Source organism: Octodon degus, unplaced genomic scaffold, assembly GCF_000260255.1.
Source record: "Octodon degus isolate 3935 unplaced genomic scaffold, OctDeg1.0 scaffold00103, whole genome shotgun sequence".
NCBI lineage: Eukaryota > Metazoa > Chordata > Mammalia > Rodentia > Octodontidae > Octodon > Octodon degus.
In genome coordinates, this window is record NW_004524679.1 from 9,093,205 (window position 1) to 9,104,662 (window position 11,458).

General features: G+C 39.1%; 1 pseudogene; it reads right to left on the reverse strand.

Annotated features, from left to right (window-relative positions):
* Positions 1–947: 947 nt before the first annotated feature.
* On the reverse strand, positions 948–2,214 carry LOC101588651 (annotated as a pseudogene).
* Between the last annotated feature and the right edge of the window lie 9,244 nt (positions 2,215–11,458).

The window sequence follows — 11,458 nt, forward strand, 5'->3', positions numbered from 1 at the left end:
AATCCATTTCTTTCTTATTTATTGTATCCGTTATACCTTTCAGTTTTTATTTCTTCTTTTGGGTTGTTACACTAGGGAGACAATATGATATTTACAAATCAGGATCTGGTTTATTTCACTTAAGAGTATAGCCTCTAGTTGCATACACTTACCTGTGAAGACTTCCAGTTTGTCTCTCTTTGTAGCTGAGTAATACTCTATTGTATAAAAATAGCACATTTTTCCACCGGTTCCTCAGGTAACAGGCATTTTACTTCCTTCCAATATACGACTATGACAAATTTTGATGCTCTAAACGTGGCTGAACATATGTCATTGTGGAATTATATTCGTAGGTTTTTTTGGAAAAAATATCCAATAATCAAATAGCTGGAGTGAGTGGGATTTCCAGTCCTAGATTTTTGAGCAGTTTCCACACTGATTTCAATAGTCGTTCTACCAATCTACATTCCCCCCAGTAGTGGGAAAGGATTTGCTTTCCTCAGCAGCCTATCCAGCATTTGTTGTTACTTGATTTTATTTTTTAAAAATTTCTTCGCTTGTTTGGCGCACTATAATTGTGGGGCTGGCCTGGCATGTGGTGGTTGGGATCAAAGTTTGGTCCCCTGCACCTGCCTAAACTTGATAAGCAGATGCTTTAGAACGCTGAGCTATCTCGCTGGCACAGTTGATTTCTTTATGACAGCCATTCTTCCTGGGCAGATATGGCATCTCAATATTTTAGATTGCACTTCTCAAATTGCCAGTGAAGTGGAGCATTTTTCAAGTATTTATTTGACTCTTATATTTCTTCCCCTGAAAAGTGAGTATTCATCTGAGATATTCATTGTTTTTCCATTATAAAAATTTATTGTTATGCAAATCTACAGGTTTTAAACAGTTAAGAGACTTTTTTGTGCCTGGAGAAGCTGGCAGGCCCTGATGGTGATGGCCTTCCAGGAACGTGGTTACAGGCTCTGCTCAATGTTTGTGGAGATGTCGATCTCTTCTGGAAGCTCAGCCACATTAATTTAAAACCAGCCTTGACCATCATTAAGAACTTTGGCATCATTCTTTTTCTACACGAAAGTGATGGCCAGGTATTTGGTATCAAAGAGACCTGCACAGGCAATATGGTGCAGGTAAGTGTCTGAGTTTTCAAACATATCATGGCTGAAGATAATTTTGATACTTTCAGTGTCCATTCCTTTTCCAAACATGTTAGTGGCCACCAGGATCCACTGCTGGAATTCCTTGAGGTGCTGTTATCATGATAGGCACTCCTTGTGTGCCATGACATGGTGCATGGCGATAGGCAGGAAGTTCCGCCACACCAGTAGCTGTGCCATGGCCATGCAATTCTGTACCGACTTCACAAAGATCACCACCTGGTTTAATTCTAATACATCAAGGAGGTCGAACAACTTGCAGTTCTCATAGTCCTTGATCTTCACATAGTACTGCTGCAGGCCATGCTGCATGAGCTTGGTCTCATGATCTACGAACACCTCCATGGGATCCTGCATAAACTTCCTGCAGACTGGCCGGATCTCCTTCCTCACAGTGGCGCTAAACATCATGCACTGCTTCTCATGGTGTGTCAGGTGAAACATCTGCTGTAGGCCTGCCTCATGTCTAGCTGCTTCAGCATCTTGTCACACACGTCATGCAAAAAGTGCTCCACGTTCTTCAGGTTGTGGGTCCTGTTTCTCCTGAGTGCCAGGATCCAGCTATGATGTGAAGACAGTTTCTCTTTGCACTTCCTCATCCTTCTTGACGGAGTGGCCTCCAAGGTACATGGACAACTTGAGAATGGGCATGTATTTGGAGAAGCACTCATACACCTTGTTGACAGGAAGGCCAGCTTCCTTATGTGACACATGACCAGAACTGCCGTCCGACTACTGACAGGCTCAGTTTGCTTTTGTGTGGCCAGCACTAAGGCTGCCATCCTGCCCATTGCACACTTGGCCTGGCAGGACATCCATGACCAGGATGGTCAGGGGGCTGAACTCATGTTGAATCTCTGAGGGGTGCTAAAAGCCGCAGTCCACAAGGCCATTCAAGAGCTCTGGATTCAGTAGATGTCCCAAAAGCCATATCTGTGAATGGAGACATAGGCGACTTGCACATCTTTCTTGTGAGTGTGGGAGTGCTCTCAGTAAGAGCCTAGGACTCTTCATCTACCTCATTATCCAGAAGTTCATTTTTCATGTCTTGTTCTTGGATTCTCATTCACCTCCTCATGCTAAGAGTAGGATCTCAGATGACCGTTTTTTGATTAGATCTTTAAATTTTCGGGCCCGAGGGCCGGCCAAATAGCTCCTCAGATCAAAGCACCAGAAAGAAGGCACAGGGGCTTGGGGTTTCATCCCAGGACTGCCATGCCAGCCCTGCCCTTGAAGCATGCTGAGATGGTGATTGAGACTGTGCATTTTGGTGCACACCTGTAATCCCAGAAATTGGGAAGCTGTAAACATAAGAATTATTTATGAGTTCAATATAGTAGTGAGACCTGAGGACCCTGTAGACCCTACACTAAAATACAGGAGAAAAAATGAAATAAATTTTGGGATCCTAATTTTTTTTAGTTGTTTGTATATTCCAGATAGAAGATCTTTGTATGAGTGATTATTGCTTAGGATTTTTTCAATGTCTCTGTGTTATCTATTTGCATTTTTGATGATGTCCTTTGATGTGCAGAAACTGCCCATTAAGTGGAGGTGCCAGTAGTTTATACCTTGAAATATTTCCCATGCATCTTGTTTTTTGAACATGAAATGTGTGCCTACCCCTATATCTTCAAGATTTCCAAATACTTTCTCTACGACGAGATTTAGTGTTTCTGTTTTAATGGTCAGATCTTTAATCTGTTTTGAATTTCGATTGGGACATACTGATAGACAGGGGTCTAATTTTAGTTTTCAGCAAATAGACAATCAGTTTTCCCAGCATCATTTGTTAAAGAAGCTATCTTTCTTCCAGTGAACATGTTTGCCCCTTTGTCAAAGATTCTGACATTACCGGTCCTATGGATAACTCATTACTATCATGGACTATTGGACTATATTGGATTATTTTTGCTGAATTCACACATCTACAGTGTTTTCATAGCAATGGAATACACATCTCTAACAAAACTCAACAAAAAAGGGGATTCAAATGAACGATTGTTTTGTATCTGTATATACAAAAGAGTTAGCATAGATATAAGACTACTTTCTTTCAGTTAAGTGAGAAGAATGATTTGTGCTAATGGTGTTTGGATAGGATATTATGTCTGCATTTTTACTGTGAATAACCACTAAAAAGACAACAATATGCTATGTATTAATTATTGAAACCATGCTTCTAATCAGTTTTGAAACTACCTCATTGCTATTTATTTCTCTATACAATTAATAAAAATATATGACTGATTTTTATGCAATTGTATCTTCATCTTCTAATGTTTTCCATTGATTTTAAACCTTTTTGTCACTACCATGCTAATTTTTTCACAGCAGCTGGGTAGTATAATTTCAAATCAGGGCTTACAATGCGTCCTGCCTTGCATTTGTTGCCCAATATTGTGTTTGCTACTCTAGGTGTATTCTTGTTCCGCATACATTTTAGGAATGTTTTCTCTTGATCTGTGTGGTATGATGTTGGAATTTTGATAGGGATTGCATTATATCTGTACAGCAATTTTGAGAGTATGGCAATCTTCACATAATTGGTTCTTCCTGTCCAGGAGCAAGAAAAATATTTCCATATTCTGAAATTCTCTTTGAGGTCTCTTTCCGAGTAGCGTAGTTTTCATTGTAAAGATCATTTTCTTCCTTGGTTTCATAAATTCCTAGGTATTTCACTATTTTGGATGTTATTGTGAATGGTATTTTTTCTCAAAAATCTCTTTTTGTATGTTTCCTATCTGTTTACAGCAATGTTATTTATTTTTGGTATTGAGTTTGTAACCTGTTTTGATATTGAATTTGTTTATTAATTTTAGCAGCTGCTTGGTGTAGTTTTTTGGCTCTTCCAAGTACAGTATACTGTCATCTGCACATAATGATAGTTTCCGTTCTTCCTTATCTATTCTTATTTTTATCTGTCTCTGTTGTTTATTGGCTTTAGATAATGATTCCAGAACTATACTGAATAGGGAAGTGATAGAGGATGTCCTTGTTTTATACCGAATTGGAGAGTAAAAGATTTCATATTTTCCCCATTTAGAAATATGTTGGCTGTCATATTGTCATAGGTGTCTTTTATTAGATTGAGGTATAACTGATTTATTGCAATCTTCTTTAGTGCTTTGATCATGAATGAGTATTGAACTTTTTCAAAAGCCTTTTTTGCATTGAATGTGGTGATCATGAGATTTTAATTTTGGTTCTATTGATGTTGTGTACTACATTTATAGATTTGCATATGTTGAACCATTCTTGCATCTATGGCATGAAACTTATCTCATCATGTTGTATAATCCTATTGATGATTTGCTATGTTCTATTTGCTAGGATCTTATTGATAATTTTTGCATTTATGTTCTTCAGGGAGTTTGGCCTGCAATTTTCATTTATGTTTGGATGTTTCTCTGGTTTTGCTATCAGCATAATACTTTCCACCATTAATTATATTGGGATATTTCTTCCTTTGAAAAAACATTGAGAAATTCAAGGAGTATTCTTGGTAAATCTTCTGTAAATTTATTGTAAAATTTAGCTGTAAATCCATCTGGATAAACGCTTGTGACATCTCTGATCAAAATGCAGGAATGCCGCATGAGTGGGATCCATACCATGCCATCCATACCCTCCCAACAATCCACAGCGCCCCCCTCATACCTGCCACATGAGTGAAACCTTCTGATACGTTCTCCCGGCTCCCAGATCCAGCCCAAGCTGTGGCCCGGAGAGTAGGTGGGAGAGATTCTAGCTACCCTGAACCGCAATGACCTCTCTAGTCCAAATCCAGGCACACAACATGAATGAGATCCTCTGCCTTGCCATTGAGACATGCCCTCTACTCAGAAGACACCCAAATGAACGCCAAGTGGGTGAGAACTTCTGCCACATCCTTGTGACCAACAGATCCAACCCAACGCATGTACAGGGAGTGTGTAGTTAGCATCTAGGAATCAATGAAACCAAGCCATCCCCTATACCCCCTTGTCCTCTTCTGACACAGCTCAGGATTGACAAACAGGCCTTGCGTGAAACTCTGCAACTGCACACCCTGCACAGAGAGGAAGGGACTGAACAACCCAGATAGTCTATGACATCATGCCAGCGGGTCACAATAGGTTCGCTCCCAAAGGCTGCAGCATGAAGGCGCTGAGCACAGCAGCCAGACCCAAGCCAGGCAAAACTGGATAATTTCAAACTTTGTAGATTGGTACCAGAATTTCATTAGGTGATAAGGTTATATCTCCAACAAAGTTCTACAAGAAAGGTCAGAGGACAGTGTTGTGCAAAATGACAATGACAGCTCTAGCCCAGACCCTGTGAGTGTGTGGGAGAGTTTCCTGCTACCCTGTACTTGCAGGATCTGTCTGGTCCAAGCTCAGTGGCAACATTGGTGAAAACCTCTTCCACCCCTTTATCAAACACCCCACCCCAGGGCAATCCCCCACACTCCTATCAAGTGAGTGATAGCTTCAGTCGCATCCTCAGGAAACCCAGATCTAGCCCTAGCCCAGGCCAATTGAGTGTATGGGAGAATTTACTATCCAACTTTCTCAACATTGTCTCTTTCAGACTCAACTCAGGACTGGAATAAAGGCCTGGGGTGAAACTCTGCTGCTGTAGACCCTGCAAAGAGAGTAGGGGACAGAACCACTCAGCGTGTCTAGGAGTAAAACATCTTGCCAGAGGGGCACAACAGGTTCACTCCCAAGGGAGAGTATAGGAATGAGCTGAGCTCAGGAGCCAGACCCAAGCAAGGAACAGCTGGAAAAACTCAAAATTTGCAGATCTGCACCTCAATTTCAGTTGGTGCTAAGGGTATAACTTTACCAAATCGCTACAATGTAGGTCAGAAGACAGTGCTATATAAAATGACAATGGGAAGGAGCAAAATGCAGTCTCAGAACCCAAGCACACCAATAGCAAGTGCAGAGGACATTAATATAGATCAAATTAGGAATTACACAGCTGAAATCAATGAATCAAACCTTCAGAAAAAAGAAACAACTGCAGAAAGGTATAGAGGAACTCAGAATGGAAATTAAAAAAACAAATCCCAATAGTAGTAGCATCTGCATTAAAGAATCAAATGGAGAAACATATGGAGGAAATCCAATGCCCAGGCAGAGCAACTGCAGAGGACACTAGCTCAGCTGAAATGTATGAGTGGACGGCGTTGAAAGTAAATAAGCAACAGCAGAAAGTTGTAGAGGAACTTATAGCAGAATTATTTTATGAAGTAAAAAAGGAATTGATTGAACTCATAGCATCTGAAACAAACAATCAAATACAGAAACATAAGAAGGAAAGTCAATCTGAAAAATAATCTGGACTAAAAAAATTAACAACTGCTTATAAAGAAGACATTGATAAAATATAGAGGAGATAAGAAAAATGACAGATTCCATGAATGAGCAATGCAGCAAAGTATATCGCATGAAGCTGAGTCAAAGAGATACAGAGAAACTTAAAATCTCAATCACAATTTTGCAAAACTGTTTGTGTGAAAGTGAAGACAGAATTTCAGATCTTGAAGTGCTGGTGCAGCTAGGGAAAAGGCGCAAAAAAAGATCTCTTCAAAATAATTGCAATGCCAAAAAAATAATTCATCAATTGCAAGACAATGAAAAGATGAATAATGTGAGACTAATAGGTATCAATGGAAAGAAGGTATCAATCCAAAAGACATTAAAAAGTAGGGGCAGAAGTAATAGCATAAATTTTCCCAAATATGAGGAAAAAATCTGATATTCAGGTAACCGAATCATATAGTAGGAGAAGTAACATAAATCGATTTAAATACACCAAGACATATAATAGTCAAGATCCCTGAAATCCAGCACAAGAATAATACAGTGAGAGACACTAGAGGAAAGAAACAGATGACATTCAAAGAAAACCCATGAAAATTACGTTTGACTTCTCTTAACAAAATATGAACGCAAGAATAGCAGGGAGCACAGTACTTCAAGTCCTCCATGAAAACAAATTGCAGAACAGAATACAATAACCTGAAAGACTCTTTCAAGTTTGATGGAGAACTAGGATAGTTTCATGACAAAGAACAAATGAAGAATTTCATGATGAAAAAGCCAACTCTACACAGGCTCCTGAAAGTTGTTCTAGAGAGGGACCAAAATGATCAGAACTTCACGAAAGAGATAAGAAGCACCCAACTAAATAGGGCAAACAACTATACACAGGAGAAAAAGGAGTAAACAACAACAGGTAAATAACATATCAATCATAATTCAATATGTGTCAATTATAACTGTCAATGTAAATGGATTCAATTCACCAATTAAGGGAAATATAGTGGCAACATGGATTAGGAAACAAAATGGAAAAATATGCTGTATACAAGAAACATATTTAAATCATGGCAACATTCATAGGCTGAAATTGAAAAGATGGGCATCAATAATACACACCCAAACACCTCCAAAAGTGCTGTTATAGCAATCCTAATCTCAGAGAGTCCCAAATTCAAACCAAGAATGATGGAGTGAAATAAAGAAAGCCACTATTTAATAGTTATGGGAAAATACAAGAGGAAGAAGTAGCAGTCATAAATATGTATGCGCCAAACATGGAATCATCCAAGTATATAAAGTACATCTTAATGGACATTAAAAATATAATATCCAATACCACAATCTTGAAAAGAGACCTTAGTACCCTCTTATCACAAAAGAGATAGGTGAAGCAGTAAAGAAATAACAGAACAGAACCAGACCTTGAAACAAAAGAACTTGGTGGAGATATATAGAGGAATGCACAGAAACACTGCCAAATACACATTTCCCTCAGCTGCAAGTGGGTCATTTTCTAAAATAGACCACATAATGGTCCATGAGTCATGCTGAAGTGTATGCAAGACAAAAGAATCAATCCCATCCATATTATCTGAACAAGTTCAATGAAACAAAATAAAAGACAAAAGAAGCCAGAAAAAAGCTTAAACACATTGAAATTAAACAACACCCTACTCAGCTAGCAATGGGTCACAGATGAAATTAAACAAGAAATTCAACAATTCAATAATAATTCAATGAAAATTCAAACACAACTTCCTGGAATTTATGGGGTACGATGAAAGCGGTTCTCAGAGGGAAAATCATAGCTGTGAACTCACACATTAGGAAAACCTAAAGAGAACAAATAAAAACCATAATGCTGCACTCCCAACATGAAGAAAAGGAGGAGCAAATGAAATCCAGGGCCCAAAGACTGAACGAAACCATAAAGATTACATGAGAATTTAATTTTATTGAGATTAACAGTCCCACAATATTCCTTTTCCTGTCTCTTGATTTCATTCACCACCCCCTCCTTCTTGAACAACCATCTACCTGAGAGACATCACAGCAGCAACAGTCATGTCACGACAAGCAGCCCATATTCAGAAGATAAGAATGACAGGCAATCCAAGCATTAAACTACTATTACACATTACCATCTGCAGTGCAGTAGCTTAGTTCACAGGTATCAGTATATATAGTTAGTCTGGTTGAGAATCTTTCCAATTAACTGCAAGATTATAAAATTTTCCGAACATTCTCAGGATCATTGCCTTACTCATCTTCTACATATAAATGTATGGCTTGACTTATACATATTTCCTAGTTCTTCTCCTTTCCTTCTCTTGATTAGTTAGTCCTTGAGATCCAGGTTTTCTTTTACTTGTATTGTGCCCATCTATTTGTATTTCTTCTTTTCAGATCTTATACTAGGGAGAATATATGATATTTACATATGTGTGACTGGGTATTTCACTTATGAGTATATGTTCAAGTGGCATCCTTTCAATATAAAGGCTTGGAGTTTATCATTCTTAATAGCTGAATAATACACCATTGTGTAAAAATACCACAGCTTTTTCAACCATTCCTCAGGAGAAGGAATATTGTGCGAATGTCCTGCTTCAAGGTTGTATATGGTGAGATTTTTGGACTTAGGTGTAAACATAAGAAGTATATATTTTTATTTCCTATTTTTAATATATATTCTAATTTTTAAATATTTTTATCATATTCTGTAGGGAATTAAAGTTCAAAATATCAATACTCGATGAAAAATACCTGTTCCATATTATGCCTAAGATGTTTGATATGCAGACAGATGGTGAGGATAAGCTTAACACCTAGGTTGTATGGTAATAACAATAAGCTTGTCTTCTGGATGGTTAACAACCTGAGTTTGCAGGTCAAAATTAGACAAAAAGGAGGGCTGCAGGGAAAGCCAAAATCTTGGCCCTAGCCTTCTAAGGTCAATTAAGTCTCAGGACGAATGAGAAATTGTACTGTAAAGTCATGTAACTCAGTAGCCTCCCAAATTTTCTAATCAAGGAGATTAAGGGGCCAAAGGGGATAGTGATCAGTAATGTAGAGTGTGCCTAAGGAGAGTCACATGGAGAGAAAATATTCTCTCAGGCTTTCACAGAGAGCACCTTGTCCAAGCAATGGCCATGATTCATCCACATGGCTGAAACTGAAAAAAAGTTCTGCAATCTGATGTACAGGATCTCAGGATAAATCCTGAGGGGATATCACTAACCTTTTCAGACCCAAAAGCTACAACTCCTGTTGCATATGTCCTGCTTTACCTTGGTCTTAACCATCCACCAGAAAAGCGTAAAAATGAAATATAAGAAGTAAAGCCATGCTGAGTTTTAGGAGACTCAGGTCAACGATTTCTGACATTGCCAATCAAGCAGAAGACCCAATACTAGTACAGGCTACTGGATAATTTTAGAATATTTTGTTGAGTTTACACAACTATATTATTCAGATAATGGAACTTAACTTAAAAGAGGGTATACAGGTAAATTTCCATTTCGTATCTGTGTATTCAAAGTGGTTAGGATAGATATATAATTGCATTCTCTTAATGAATAGAGTGATCTGTTCTAATGCTGTTTGTAAATAGGATATCATGTCCACATCTTGTACAGCAATTAACCACTAGGAAGAATGTTTGTAATGTGTTAGTTATTGAAACTGTCCTACCAATTTCATTTGAAACTGTCTCATTTATATTTGTTTACCAATAAAATCATGGTAAAAAATTTCATTGAGTTGAAAACAGTCAAAGAATTAATGAAACAAAAATCTAAATTCTTTGAAAGTGTAAATAAAATCGATAAGTTCCTAGATATCCTCATTATACAAAGGAAAGAAAAAACTAAATACAAGCAATATGGAATGAAACGGTGTAATTACCACTGATCAAATGGAAATTTAGAAGATTATCAATAACTACTTGAAGAGTCTTTACTCTCACAGAATAGAAGTCACTGAATCAATGGACACATTCCTACAAAGGTACAAATTTTCAAAACTGAATCGAGAAGATATAACCACTCTGAATAGCCCAATAACAGCCAATGAAATACGTGTTATACTAAAAAAAAATTCTGAAAAACAAAAGCAGAGGTATGGATGGATTCACAGCTGAAATCTACTAAAAATATACAGAAGATGTAGTTCCTATATTCCTCAAACTCTTCAATGAAATTGAAAAGAAACTAATCCTCCCAAAATCAATACTGGCGGAAAGAACTATAAAGATACCAAAACCAGGGAAAGACGCAACTAAAAAAGAGAACTACAGAAATACTGGTCCCAGCCCAGGCACAGCGCGAGTGAGACCCTCTCCCAAACTCTTTGGAAGCCAACAAGCACTCCGCAGCACCTCCCCCACCCCGCCCTCTGAGTAGGAATTTCTGATGCGTTCCATTAACCCCCAGGCCCAGTACTGGCCCAGGTCCAGTGAGCCTGTGGGAGATCTTCCTGTAAACCTGAGCTAGCATGACCAAATACTGGTCCCAGCCCATGCGCAGCATGCGCCAGACCCACTCCCACACCCTTGGGACACCCCCTCAACACTCCGCAGCACCTCCAGCACCCCGCCCGCCCAGTAGGAATTTCTGCCATATTCCAGGAACCCCCAAACACAGTCCTAGCCCACGTCCAGTGAGTGTGTGGGAGAGCTTGCTGCTATCCTGCTACAGTGGGACGAAATACCTGACACAACCCAGGCACAGAATGGGCCAGACAATCTCGCAACACATTGGGACACCCCCAAAACTCCCCAGCACCTCCCCTACTCCAACAGCAGAGTAGGAATTTCTGCCGCATTTCGGGAACCTCCAGAACCTGTCTTGTTCAGACCGAGGGAGTGTATGGGAGAGCTTACTCTCCCAACTACCCCACCTTGCCACCTCCAGGCACAGTTCAGGGCTGGCATACATGCCTGGGGTGTAACCCTGCAGCTACAATACCTGCAGAGAGTGTAGAGGATAGAAACAC